This window comes from Chrysemys picta, chromosome 5 (assembly GCF_011386835.1).
Source record: "Chrysemys picta bellii isolate R12L10 chromosome 5, ASM1138683v2, whole genome shotgun sequence".
NCBI classification, from domain to species: domain Eukaryota; kingdom Metazoa; phylum Chordata; order Testudines; family Emydidae; genus Chrysemys; species Chrysemys picta.
Window position 1 is genome coordinate 75,929,258 of NC_088795.1, and position 14,916 is coordinate 75,944,173.

Genomic DNA, 14,916 nt, shown 5'->3' on the forward strand with positions numbered 1-14,916 from the left:
AGATCAAAAGCAAGGAAACTCATGAGTGCAAGAGACAAAATGTCTGTTATCCATTCCACAAGAATTCTCAGGCAGCATTTCCTGGGGAGTTTGCCAGATGGAATTGATGGGGAGCCTGAATAAGATGACCATCCTATAAAGTCCAGATCCAAGGAACCCCTATATTTAATGATTCCTAGGCTCTGAGAAAGCCAACTACACTTAGGCTGGGTCTACACTACCCGCCTGAATCGGCGGGTAGAAATCGACCTCTCGGGGATCGATTTATCGATCCCCAAATCGACGCTCTTACTCCACCAGCGGAGGTGGGAGTAAGCGCCGTCGACAGGAAGCCGCAGAGGTCGATTTTGCCACCGTCCCTACAGTGGGGTAAGTCGGCTGCAATACGTCGAATTCAGCTACGCTATTCACGTAGCTGAATTTGCGTATCTTAAATCGACCCCCCCCCTGTAGTGTAGATGTAGCCTAAGTTTCATCTGGATCGAACGGCATGATCTCTGTCAGAGCCTGCCTTTTCTGCACTGTGCAGCATCTTAGAGCCACCAGGACTATATGAGGTGCTTTCCCTGAATCCATACAAAGAACTTGAATCCTTAGGCCTTGGGAACAATTCTGACAGTTCTGTGGGGCTCAAAAGCTTGTCTGTCTCACCAACAGAAGCTAGTCCAATAAAAGATATTACCTCTCTAGTTCCTTGTGAGTCACTTTTACAAGAGGACTGTTCTTTTTGGCCTGGGATTTTGCAGATTTTGAAACCAGGAGAAGTACCCCAGAATCGTGACCACAGCTCAGCCTTATAATACTTTTCATGTGTTCAATGATTGCCTAGTGATTAAGGTATTTGCAAGAGATCTGTTTTATTCGGTGTCCAGTTCCAACTGGCTGTGCATAACAAGAACGTCACAGTGCCATAACCATATCTCAGCCCTTAACGGCACAGTCATTAACATATCTTCCCTTCTAAGTCAAAACTTATCATCACTGAAAGACTCAACATTAATATAATGCACAATTACAAATATGTATAACAAACCTAATAGCTAAATTTCTAACAATATGTAATTAGTCTTTGAGGTGCCCTATGTTGTTACTTGGATGTGTGAGGCTCTCCTCAAACATCAGCACCACTGCTGTCAAAAGGTGGTAAGTCCACATGTTCTGGTTATTCCATGTATTGAGGTTCCATTGTCTCAACCTTCTGGGGTTGTTACCTGTCTGAGACAAGCAAAACAGCAGAGGAGTATCCCTTATCTCCCTCCCTTTCTGGGATCTGGAGAGTGTGTCACTTATTCTGCATTGTGCGTTCATCTGGTGTAACCACCTCTTACAACTGTGGGCCTACGGTGCTGTTTGTGACCATCGTTCCCCATTGTTTTGCCTCATCTGTCTCTTTATACATCTGCAAGTCCCTATTGTTCCAATCATTAACTATCTTCACTGTTTAAAAACTGAACCTTATTTTCAGCCTGAATTTGTCTAGCTTCAACTTCCAAGAGTTTGATCTAGTTATACTTTTGTCTGATAGATTGAAAAAGATATTTGAATTGAAAAAAGTACAGAGAAGGGAAACAACAGTGATTAGTGGATGGAACAGCTTCCATATGAGGAGAGATTAAAGACTAGGACTGTTCATTTTGGGAAAGAGATGATGAAGGGAGGATTTGGTAGAGGTCTATAAAATCATGAATGGTATGGAGAAAGTGAATAGGGAGTGTTATTTACCCCTTCATATAAACACAAGAACAAGAGGTCACCCAATGAAATAAATAGGTAGCAGGTTTAAAACAAAAGTACTTCTTCACACAATGCACAGTCAACCTGTGGAACATGTTGCTAGGGATGTTGTGAAGGCCAAAACTATAATGGGGTTCAAAAAAGAATTAGATAAGTTCATGGAGGATAGGTCCATCAATGGCTACTGCCCAAGACACCAGGGATGCAATCCCATCATCTGGGTGTCCCTAAACTTCTGACTGCCAGAAACTGGGACTGGAAGACAAAGGGGGGGGGGGGGAATCACTCAATAATTGCCCTGTTCTGTTCATTCCCTCTGAAGCATTCTGGCCACTGTCAGAAGAAAGGATACTGGGTTAGGCGGACCATTGGTTTGACCCACTATGGTCATTCTTATTTTCTTATCAAATTTCTGTTTCCCACATAGGTATTTATAGACTGATCAAGTTACCTCTTAACCTTCTCATTGTTAAACTAAGCAGTTTGAGCTCCTTGAGTCTTTCACCATAATTAATGTTTTCCAGTCCTTTAACCATCCTTGTGGCTCTTCTCTGAACCGTCTCTAATTCATCAACATCCTTCTTGAACTGTGGACAACAGAACTGGACACACTACTCCAGTAGCAGTCGCATCAGTGCCAAATAGAGAGGTAATATAAACTCTCTACTCCTACTCCATATTCCCCTGTTTATACATCCCAGGGTCACATTAACCCTCTTGGCCACAGCGTCACACTGGAGGCTCATGTTTATCCAACATGACCCCTGTGAGACGCTGCACCCTAAAGCCACACCCTGGCTCCTTCATACTTACCATGGTGATATCATTATGATAGGTTTTGTACAAAGTATGCCTTGTAAGGTATCGTCTTAAAAAAGTCTTAATCTGTTGAACATTAGTATGCTGTTAAGTTGTATGTGCTATCATTGTACGTGAAGTTATGAAGTTTTGCTATGTGTGTTACTGAAATATCTTCTGAAGTTGGAAACACCCACAACTAGTCTTTCAGGTACCCAGAAATGGATTATGGCCCATTAGGGGGAATACACACATTCACAAGAATTACCCCAGGAACTGTATATAATGGAAACCTTTCAGCCAATGTGCATACACAATGGAGCTGCTTGACTCATGTCATAGCAAAAGATCTTTCCAGCAAGCTGGAAAAAGCTATAAAAGGGGGAAGTAACATCATTATTTGTCCCCTTACAACTCAACACCTGGAAACATGTCTGGAGAAAAAGACTGAAATGAGGAGGTGGTCCCAAGGTGAAGGGATTTCCAGCCTGAGTATGAAAGATTTGTGACCTGTTTGCATGAATCATGCTTGATTCAAATCCTGTCTAGTCTGTATAACTCAGATTGTGATTTTACTTTTTATTTCTTAGGTAATCAACTTTGATCTGTACGCTTACACTTATAATCACGTCAAATCTTTCTGTAGTTAATAAATCTGTCTTATATTTTTTACCTAAAACATATGTTGCTTGAAGTGCAAGGGAAATCTGTTCAGGAACAAGGGCTGGTGCATGTCCTCTCTATGTGGACTGGGTAATAAGCTTCTGACCAGGGTAGGACAGTGCAAGGCTGGGGAGCTGTGGGGAATTGGCTGGAGCCGCACTATTACTGGTTCGTGAGTTGCTGGCAAAAGCATTCATGAAACTCATCTGGGTGCGTCCCTGCCTGTGGATGGCTGTGTAAGTGCAAGACCTGGAGAGGATTGCAGCTTGTCACAGCACCATAGTGTGAGAGGGAGCCCAGGTTAGTACACGAGAGGGCTCAGCAGTACCCCAGTTCCAGGCTGCACCCCAGAGAACCCGTCACAATGCCAAAATCCTTTTCAGAGAGAGTGTCTGATTCCCAGGATAGAGTCCCTCAATCTGTAAGCATGGCTTACATTCTTTTGTTCCTAGATGCATGACCTTACCTTTTGCCAAGGTGAAATCCACATTGTTTGCCTGTAGCCTGCTTACCAAGCAAATAGAACAGAAGCCTCACAGGTCTCTGGCTAATGTGATGCTAAGCACATTATATGGGAATCAGAGACCGAGATATAAGGTATAGAGAACTTCCTGAACATGCTCAGAGTTTCCCTTTGTTCAACAGTCCCCACTGAATGATCTCCATGACTGGCAGCCAGTAAAAATGTCTGTCAAGCTAGTATTTAAATTTAAAGACAGCCCCAAGGGCCAAAAAGATAAAATAGGAGATGATCAAAGGCAGAAAAAGCAGACGGGGAAAGTAATTAGACTCAAGCCACAGAACTCGGCCTCTTTCATGGCAATGCAGGAAGATACCCTAGACCATTGCAGGAATAACTTCCCAGGCTAAGCAATTCATGTGCTACTTAATCAATCAAGCACAGATTTACAGAGCTAAAAAAAGTTCACTCCCTTCAAAAATGAACAAGTCTGGGATCCCGCAACATACTAAAGAACAAGCCTCTTTGCTGAATATCCTCCTGCTGCAGAGCCACAATTAACCAGCTTCTATGATGTTGTGTGGCAAAGATTACCACAATTACTCAATGCAGCTTTAATAATTAAATGCTACCAAATTAACCTTTTCACTGCTGGTCTTGCAGGTCTCCATCTACACTGATGTCCCAGACAATGGAACATGAGAATGAACATGTTGAAGCAGTCAAGGTATTTAATATCTTCTGATGGCATTATTATGGAGCTGCTGCATACCAACTGAGTTACAAATATTTTAATTGAAGCATCACCGCTATAGCTACACAAGTTAGAGCTAATCAGGACTAGTCATGTAAGTGTCAAACACCACCTGAGGCTCTCAGAACTACCAATTCCCAATTAAATGAACTGGAGTAGAGGGGAAGAGAAGAACTTTTAAGGATCAGATATAAAGTCATATTTACAGAGATTTAAAAGAAGACTAATGGATGCAGTAGCCTAGTAAGAATATAGAATAACTGATTAAAATCCTAATTCCAGGCACTTTAGGTTTCATCCTGCTCCCATGAATCAACAGAAAGACTCACATTGACTTGAATGGTGCAGAATCAAGCTCTTATAGGGAGATGGGAATCAGCCAAAAGGCTCTTCCCACTGCAAACTTTATTGACAACACTTAGCATTTATGGTACATACTCTGTTATATTTTAAGCACTGTACAGATATGGCGATCAGGTTGCACAATGTCTCAGATTCAAACTTCATAAGATTTCAAAAAGGATTGGACATTTATGTAGATATCAAGAATATGCAGTTATTGGAATTAACAAGAATAGAGATATATGAAGGGATATCAAACCTCATGCTTCAAGTCTTAAGCCAGAATGTGACCTAATGTACAAAGCAGATACCCCACACCTGCTTCCTTTCTTACACCCTTCTCTGAAGCATCAGGTACTGGCAGATATAAACATACTAAACTAAATGGACCACAGGTTCAAACCAGTAAGACAATTCCTATGTTTCTATAGACAATGGATATGTAAAGTACTTATCCAATAAGGATAATACAAGACTAAAGAGACCTCAACAAATCTGAAAGATAATACATTTTAAACTGATAAAAAAGAAATAATTTTCTATATAATACATAATGCACTGCCACAAGATATCACTGAGAGCAGGAGTATAAAAGGCTGCAACAAAGGATTAGAAATTTCAATAGATAATGAGAACATATGCAGTTACATTAACTAGGAGAAACAAATATAAGGGATATACATCCTCAAGACTGAGGGCATTAGCCAACTAACTAACTGCCTGTGGTTAGAAAGAAATTTCTCTTACTTTCTATTTTCTTTCATGATTTTGAGTTTTCAGGGATTTTTGAACCTTCCTCGCAACCATCTTGAATTAGCCATTGTTACACACAGGCCAGACTACTGGCCTGTTCCGGAAATTAGGGCTAATAAAAAAAATTCTGTTGAAACTGGGTAGGGTAGCCCTTTTTTCCAGTGGAAAATTGGGTTTTCAACAAACAAACAAACAACTCAGCGCTTGCTTTCTATGGAATTTTTTTATTTTTTGTTGAAAATATATCGACTGAAAACCAAAATATTTTTATTTGGAAATACTGCCACAGTTCCTCATGGGAGTTGCACTTCAGTTGCTTCGTGTCCCCATCCTCCTCTATGAGCTGGTTTCCCTGACCAGATTCTATCCCCCATAATGCACCAGGGTCAGGGACTCCCATGACAAAACCTCCCCTTTCCAAGAAGGGAGATGATAATTCATCAGGGCAAATGTAATCTGGCCAAGAAGCCCAGCTCATAGAGGAGAAGGGTAGCTCAAGAATCTGAATTACAACTCCCAGGAAGCAAATACATTGATTTTGGGCCAAAAAATTTCAGATTTTGAAATTTTCTGTGGAAAAACCTTAGACTAAAATGATTTTTTGTTCGTTTTTTCAGCAACATTTTCTATAGGGAAAATAAATTGAGCAGATCTACTGATAATGCAAGTCAGGACAGAATTAAGAAGGCATGTTGTTTGACATGAAGTTGCAGATCTACCTGTTTTTAGACTTTAGTAGTTTCTTATTCCTGCTTCTGTGGTCTTGATAGTAATGCTCTGATCCAAGATGTAAGTCAGATAATTATTCAGTCACTCACAATGCTGGCAGTGGGGAACTAAGTCTTGCATCACTACAACATTTTCATCTTTCAGCAAAGAACATTTGAGCTGGAAAAACATAAAATGATTTTGTTGTGCTGGGCAATAAAGCAGCATGGCATTTAGAATATATGTATGCATTTTTAATATTTTTATTGCAACCTTCCATCTGTTTTATCCTAATTCAGCTACACAAGTCAACTACTGTATGATGACCCTGTTCCTGGAAAGGGTAAGGCCTTTAGGCCCAAGACACAGATGCTAGAACTCCTGTCATGTGATGAATATGAAGAGTTAGCGTGCCATATGTTAAGACACGACTCTGTCCAGGTGAAATGTTTGGGGCTGTTTTTTTTAATATGTTGACTATTCAGATTATAGATTATTCTACATGAATAAAAATATAATCTCCTATTGGTTGGTTATTAATATCTCAAAGGTTTATACAAAACCACACACCAAGGTATAATTAAACTGGCCTCAGCAAAAAAAAAGAAAAAAGAAAAAGAAAAAAAAAAAAGCCAGTAGAAGGCATAAACAGAAATAAAGATTTCATAGGAGAGTGTGCATGACAGTGACAGGAAAAAAATGCATTAAATGTTAGCCAAAAAATTAATCAGAGTACAGAAACCAAACATAGTGTCATAAGGGAAAACAGAGAGAGAGAGAGAGAGAGAGTATTGTGCTGAGTAGGTATCATACGTAAAACTCTCCTGCAGCACGGAAAAAAGTAACATACTTATTAAAATAATAAGAAAATAGATTACACAAGTAACAGCTGAATGACTATATATTGTCCCATTTACTTCAGTATAGTATCAGGGACATAGAGAATACCTGAAAACTGCACAGTTGGCAGACCAGCTCTGTTTCCCAATAAAGTCAATGGGAAGTTTTTATTGACTTAAGCAAAAGCAAGATCAGGTCCTTAGTTCAGCTGGTCTTAAATATCAAAAAACAAGAATTCCTGTAGGTTAAGAACCAGAACCACTGCAATTACCAGATCAGCAAACTAGAATGAACTTGGAATGTTCTTGGGACAGACACGAGGGGGTTGGCGGGAGGGCGGAAATCACACCTTTACTAGGGTGCAGAAGTAGCAAATCCTTGAGTGACCTCTTATGCTTTTATATTACTCATATCAACAGATCAGTACATATGATTGTCACACATTCCCTGTATTTGGGAAGTTATTTGGTCTTAGCACTGGCATGGTATTTTGCTAGAGTGCAAGTCTGATGCAGTCGGGATACATAGTGCTTTTGGGTGTCTGCTGGGGATGGAACTGGAAGCCTTCCGGAACATTGGAGCATGTTATTGACAGCACTGTAGGGCAGTATGAAGGTGGAAAGAAAGACAAGTCTTTCACCTTGACTTCTTATTTCATTGCTTTTAAGGTTTTGGGTGAACAGGTATATGTTCTGCCACAATCTTAAGTGCCACTAGTTTTTGTTTGCTAATTTTAGTATAGCTCTTATAAGATGTATCCAATATAGAGGTCACTGGGTGCAGGTACAAATTTTTTAATAAAACAAGTCACTCCCATAAAATAAATGCCAGCAATGCTATCCATCACCTGCCACTCAGGAAAAAGCCAGAGAAAAGATGTCCCTGAAGACCTAAAGACTCGGGGTCTGTCAAACTGAAGGAAGAAATGAATTCTACAGCCCTTCACTTACACCAGCCTGAGAACTACTACCAGATGTTCAAAATCTAGAGGCTTGTAGCACAAGTTAACATTCACCATTGCAGTGCTACATGGGGAGAGAGGCAATCTATTGGACAGGACCCAAGCCATGTAGAGCTTTAGCTATATCAACACCCTTAATTGCATTTGAAAGCAAGTCTGATGGAGTTAGACTGCTGGTGAAGAAGAGCAGCATAGAAGAGCTGGTTCTTCGTTTAGATGTCCTATACACAATATTTGCTGCAGAGTTCTCCATGGATTGGCTGGTTCCATAATTTGACAGGGCCACCTCTGGGCTGCAGTATTCATTGAAGTCCAGGAATGGATCCACCTGGCTACACTTTCAGTTCAAGAAGCTAAGAAGATGACAACTTAGGCTACAGAAGTAAGAGGACACACTGAAGGAATTTAAACAGTGAGCTTGGAGAATCCTGAGATGGGGACAGGGAGAAAAATAGTGACATAAAGTAAGCTTTTCCAGATTCAGATTTATCATATTACTTATCACTTTTGGTTTTCTTAATTATGGTAATAAAAAAAATAGTATGAAACTACCCTTTGTGAAACTACATCAGTTCTCATTGTGGAGTGGTGGTAGGATTGTGCTAATGCTACTGGAGGAATCAAAGGTATTTCAACGTTTTCATCCACTGCGTTATATTACATCCAGTTGCGTTATCAATTATACACTGCACCACTCCCACACCCCGCATTCCCTCCCTCACCCCAACCCCCTGCCCCGGCCCTGCATAAAATTTCCCCATCCAGATGTGGCCCTCGGCCCAAAAAGTTTGCCCACCCCTGCTCTATCCCCTCAAGCAGAGCAGAATGTAGCAGCCTGCCTGCTTAGTGAATTGTTCCCATTGTCTTTATGAATTTCCCCCAGGAATTCAGATGTAAAATTTTTAAGGCTTTTACTTTTAACGAGTTTGATTCCCCAATCCTCATTTGTTCTTCAGTTGCCTATGATGTAACACCGAGCATACGGCTGCATATCTTTGTTGACTAGTAACTAGAAATAAACAGTCAAACCTAGCTACATTACTATTAGGCAAGTGGGTTTGTGGATTTCCTCCAATGTTCCTCACTCCCATTCTCCATCCATTGTATTGTAGTTTAAATAAATTATCAAAATAATTGAAGCCAAAGTGATTATAGTGTGTTATTTTGACAAATATAATATGCAGAATTTTAAAATATTGTGTGCAGAATTTTTAATTTTTTGGCACAGAATTGCTCCAGGAGTTGACCTTTGGTTGGCTTTAAGGTTGTTACTTGTTAAAAGAAAAGTTTTATTTCTGAATTATAATGGCAATAGAGAACATACTTCAGATTTTATGATAAATAAAATAAGGATTTATTTTTTTAGTATATTACTAAACAAATATGTTCAACTTTGAGTTTTTACCATTTATGGTGTTTGTTTACTTTGCCACTTTCTCAGTCTGGACAACAAAAATGGAAACTAGTCAGTTTCACTTGTGCTTTTACTTAATCAATTTCATTTCAGATTCTCAATTGCCAGCATTATGCTGCAATGTTTTAAATTGCTAATGTTACTGAGGCATTTCTATGTGTTTAAAGACAAAAGAAAATATATAGATATAGATATAGATATAGATATAGATATCTTTCCATTGAATCCTGGCAGATAGTCCCCGGGGTTTCCAGGGTCTGTGGCTCTGGGGTAGGGTGACCAGACGTCCCGATTTTATCGGGACTGTCACAACATTTACTTGTTTGTCCCGCGACCTGACCAATGTTCGGTCGGGACGCGAATTGTCCCGATATTTTGCCCTCCAGCGCACAGGCGGAGGGGGCTCATGCCCCCCCGCCCCAACTCCACCCCGACTCCGCCCCCTCCTTCCCCCATTGGATCCCTCCCCAAATTCCTGCCCCCTCACTGCCCCACTGGATCCTTCCCCAAATCCCCGCTCTGGACCCGCCTCTTCCCCAAGCACGCCGCATTCCTCCTCCTCACCCCTCACCCCCAGGCTTGCGCTAATCAACTGTATGGCAGCGCAAGCGCTGGAGGGAGGGGGGGAGAAGCTGGGGTACCTGGCTGCCCCAGAGTTCCAGGCTCCCAACAGCAGAACCAGAAGCCTGCAAGCCCAAGAATCTCTCATGGTTTCCAGGCTCTAGGTCCACTGCAAGGAGCTTGGGGGCTTCCAAGGTCCCAGACTCACAGCCTCCTGGGACAGGTTTCTAGGGTCCACAGCTAGGCAAAGTTGTTAAAACAAATACTTTTTTTACAATGAAAAATGCAGATTCAGTTCAACTGAAACTTTCTACAAAATCTTATTTTTTTCACTTTTTTTTTTAAACTGAAACAGAGGAAAAATATGTAAGTGTCCAAACCATTCATTTCAGCATGAAACCTTTCAATTTTTCAGGCAGATTTACAAGATGACTTGGAAAAATTGGAAAGAGTCCAGCAGAGGGCAACAAAAATGATTAGGGAGCTGGAACACAGGACTTATGAGGAGAGGCTGAGGGAACTAGGATTGTTTAGTCTACAGAAGAGAAGAATGGGGGGGATTTGATAGCTGCTTTCAACTACCTGAAAGGGGGTTCCAAAGAGGATGGATCTAGACTGTTCTCAGTGGTACCAGATGACAGAATAAGGAGTAATGGTCTCAAGTTGCAATGGGGGAGGTTTAGGTTGGATATTAGGAAAAACTTTTTCACTAGGAGTGTGGTGAAGCACTGGAATGGGTTACCTAGGGAGGTGGTGGAATCTCTTTCCTTAGAGGTTTTTAAGATCAGGCTTGACAAAGCCCTGGCTGGGATGATTTAGTTGGGAATTGGTCCTGCTTTGAGCAGGGGGTTGGAATAGATGACCTCCTGAGGTCCCTTCCAACCCTGATATTCTCTGATTAGGCATCATTCACAAGGAGGAGGTGGTGGTCCGCTGATGCCCAGTGGTTAGGGAACCCTGCTCTGGAGCAGGGACTTGAAACCAGGTCTCCCACATCCCAGGTGGGTGCCCTTCGAACAGGTTATTGGCTATTCTGAGGTCAGTCTCTCCTGTTGAAGCTATTCCACTGAATATAAATAATTAAATATTCACTGGACCAGGGGCCTAGAACCCATCTGTCCCATCTCCCAGATGAGTACCCTAACCACTGGACTACAGCATCATTCTCACGCTCACTCTGGCCGCCAGTGGTGACCAGCCATGAAACTGACAAGAATTATGTTAATTTCAGTCAGCAGCTACTGGTTCCCGGTTGTATATTTCATTTTGGAAATACCATGTGTGTTTCTGGTATTAGAATTTCCAGTTCCCTGGACATTTTTGATGTTTCCTGCAACCTGTAAATTCTTAGATTTGGCCAGCTCTTGTCAGGAGGAGGATATGCCTCGGATTCAATATTGTTTCTAACTCATTGGAAATCTTTTATCAACATGATCCTAAATTTGATGATGTTACTGATGACACAAATAGATGATCACGGGTGAATGAATTTTTTAGCTAAATTAGATTTTAAGACTATGTTAACTGAATATTTATAATACTTGATCATGATCCAGCCTAGTTTATACCTTTCTGTGTAGAAAGGTGCAATTTCATTATCAAAATACTGCTAATTGAAACATTTTTAGAGGAGAATAATAGTATGCTTCTGACCTTAAAGTCTGAGTCTGTGCTTGCACAGGACACAAGTAGGCTTGAATCAGAGGACTTACCTATTTACAGTATCCAGCCAGTAATTAAAAATTGCTTTTGCAACTGATTCAGAACTCAAAACTGGATTATATGGTATGCATTTGGGATAGTTTGGCTAGAGATTAAGCCATTTTAAAAACTCTAATTCAAAGCAGTTCAGGCCAGTAGGACTTAAACATACTTTGCCTTGCCATCATGGATCAGGCACAAGAGTTTACAAACAGCTTGTTCTCAATTGAAAAAACAACATTATTTGTCACAGTTTTTCCTGCTCCAGTCTGATTGTCAAATTGTATTTAAACCATTAAACCACCTGAACCATTCTGAATCCCTGTTTACAACTAATTCATTTTATACTGTTTAACTGCTAATGAGGTTCAGGCCTCAAGCGTTCAGGCTAAGATGCAGTGTGCTGGAATCAAGGTATGCAAAAATTCCTCTGTGAGGGTTCTCAACACCCCTCCCCGCCATCTTCAGCAGAATATGCACTAGACACAAGCAGAATGACAAAGTGGATCCGTAAAATTCAAACAATTTATTTGTTAATGGTTTTTTGTTTGGTTGGTTGGGTTTTTTGGGGGGGGGGGATGAGGGCGGGGGACACACGTGATGCTACAGTAGACAGTTTGCCTACATGAGTTATGTGGTAGATGAATGGATCGGGATTGCACATAATTGTTGGTTTGGGATGGTGTGCATTCTCTTAAGTCTGTAACTTTCAGGAAGAGAGAAGATACCTTTTAAATGACAGTTTGTTCCAATAGTCTGTTCTGAACTGGTCAGAGCATACTCATTCTGTGGTTTTGGACTTTCTAGAATGTAGTGACACCAGCAGCTCCACATGAGATTCACTTGGAAAGAGAGAGGTTTGCTTTGAAGACAGCAGATAGAATTCTCAACATACTAATAAACTATTTTAAATTCTGAGATAAAAATACCTGACTGTGACCTATTAAAATTAACATTTCCTCCTCACTCCTGCTTATTCTTCTGAGCAAAGTATGTTCTGAAATAGTGTTTCAATTATGCACAATTCTAATTCAACACATTGAATTTCATTGGAAAACGTTATCTACTAAATCCTTTCATTCAGGGACCAAATAGTTAAAACTATTAAAACAACATACTAAACTTGGGTATCAGAACAATATATTCTTTGGTAGATATGCTTGTTCCCCTTTAAACAGGCATTGTGGTGAAAAATAATTTCCTTTTCAGAAGAAAAGATTTCATGCTGAATATGTAGTATGGCATAGACTGCACAAAAAGAATAATTCCACGCAGTCAAAGGCAGCCCTTGTATTCACTGACATTTGGCAGTAGGACTTCTCTATATCTACAGTACTGTAGAAGTGACAAGAATACTAAGTTTCAAAAGCTACTGTTCATAGAATAAAGCACTTGTCAGGACTCAAAGCTTTGCTGGGATCTTTCATTTTTTAAACTTTAAAAACTATAGGAAACCTACATCAAAACACAAACTATCTGGAATGAATTGTTGCAATTTCCTTCCCGATGCCTTTCAGGAACAAATAATGTTTAGTAAAAAAATCATAAAAACATCTCATATTAAAAGAAACTCAAATCCTTATTCCTTTAAAAATGTTAAGGGTATTCTTGTACACCTTTTAGTATTTTAAGTTCACATTGAAAAGATATAGAATTTTTTTAAAACACAAGATGGTAAGAAATTTCTAAAGAGCTGAAGCCATTAACAGACCTTTCTACATGGAAAACAAGATGGCTCATTGATAGGGCTCTACCAAATTGAAGGTCTATTTTGGTCAATTTCACAGCCAGGGGGTTTTCAAATTGGTCAATTTCATTATTTCAGATGTTTACATCTGAAATTTCAGGGTGTTGTAACCATGGGGCTCCTGACCCCAAAGGGGATCATGGGGCAGTTGCAAAGCTGTTGTGGGGAGGAGTCACAGGATTGCCACCCTCACTTCTGTGCTGCCTTCAGAGTTGGGCCATGGAGCTTCTTGCAGCAGGAGGAGGGTCCCAGAGACGAAGGTGAGTCTGATCTCTACTTGCTACAGGGAGCACCCCAGCTGGGGCTCCTAGCTGCTAGGCCTGGCCAGCTGAGGAGGGACAGGACTTCCTCTTCCCCTGCACAGCCCCTCTCAGGGGAAGATTTGACCCGTGTTACTGGAAGCTTCCAATGTCCTAAACCTTAGCAACTCCTGAAACTGCCTGAAGTCATCAGGTTATTAAATGAATAAGGAGATGGCCACATCCTCACAAAAATCTGAGGAGGAACCAATGCCTTCCAGATGGTCAGGAATAGAGCTGGTCAGGAATTTTCCAACAAAACAGTTTTTCCAATCGGAAAATGCTGATTCGTCAAAACAGAAGTGTTTCATGGAAACATCTTGCTTTTGATCAACTTCCATCAAAACACAGGCAGGGTTCCAACACTGGAAACCTGCCTGGATTCTGAACAGCTGGGAAGTCTTAGCTTTGAGGGTCTGCCATGTGGCCTGTCTTGGCATTGGGGACCACAGGTTTCCAGACTCCCTTATGCAGACACAGGAGCCTAGAAGCCCCAGTTTTAGCAGGGACTCTCAGGATCTGGGCTCCATATCCAGAAACCTGGAAATCCTAAGAACCCTAGCCCAAGACAGGGCTCCCACAGGCTTGCTGAAAGCATAAGTCTACCGCTTGAGCTGGGTTCTGTAGTTGGGGGCTGTAACAGACTTGCATCTTCTATAGACAGGACAGGGAACACAACACATGTAACACATAGATTACATAGACACCGAGCAAAGGCAGATATAGCAAAGAATAAAAGTTACTGCATGTTTATACTAGCGTATCTGTGTTAAACAAAGAAATCAGGAGGCAATTTACTGAGCATAAGTTACTGATGACTTGAGTCTCAGTGAGGTGAAAGGTCTGTCACAGGTCAGCTTTCTGACTTTAATATGCCAGTTTGCTCATGCCATGCCATAGCCAAAAGGATAGCATATGACAGACAGTCCTTTCCTTCACCAAGAGGCATGCTACAAAATGCTGAAGTTCATACAGGAAAATATTGCAAAGCACATAAGGAGGCATGGAAGATCACATGTTTAAAACAAAGGACTAGGAATCAGTAGATTCCCAGCTCTGTCACAAGCCCTCTTATCATATGCAAGTTATTAACTTGCTCATGCCTCTGCTTTCCTATCAACTGCGATAATATCACTTACTTCAAATGGGTGTTTCTGTTTAATTCACTCTTTATAAAGCTC

At 40.9% G+C, this 14,916-nt stretch overlaps 1 protein-coding gene across 18 annotated transcripts in view; it reads right to left on the bottom strand.

Annotated features, from left to right (window-relative positions):
* Positions 1-14,916, bottom strand: part of GPM6A (glycoprotein M6A) — a 335,818-nt gene that overhangs the window by 287,426 nt on the left and 33,476 nt on the right. For 5 of the 18 annotated variants that reach the window (XM_065596670.1, XM_065596671.1, XM_065596666.1 and 2 more), the window contains exon 2: positions 6,224-6,392. The exons of the other annotated variants lie outside the window; for them this stretch is intronic. The gene's annotated coding sequence lies outside the window, so the exon portion shown is untranslated. The remainder of the gene's footprint in view (positions 1-6,223; positions 6,393-14,916) is intronic. 18 annotated transcript variants of the gene reach the window in all.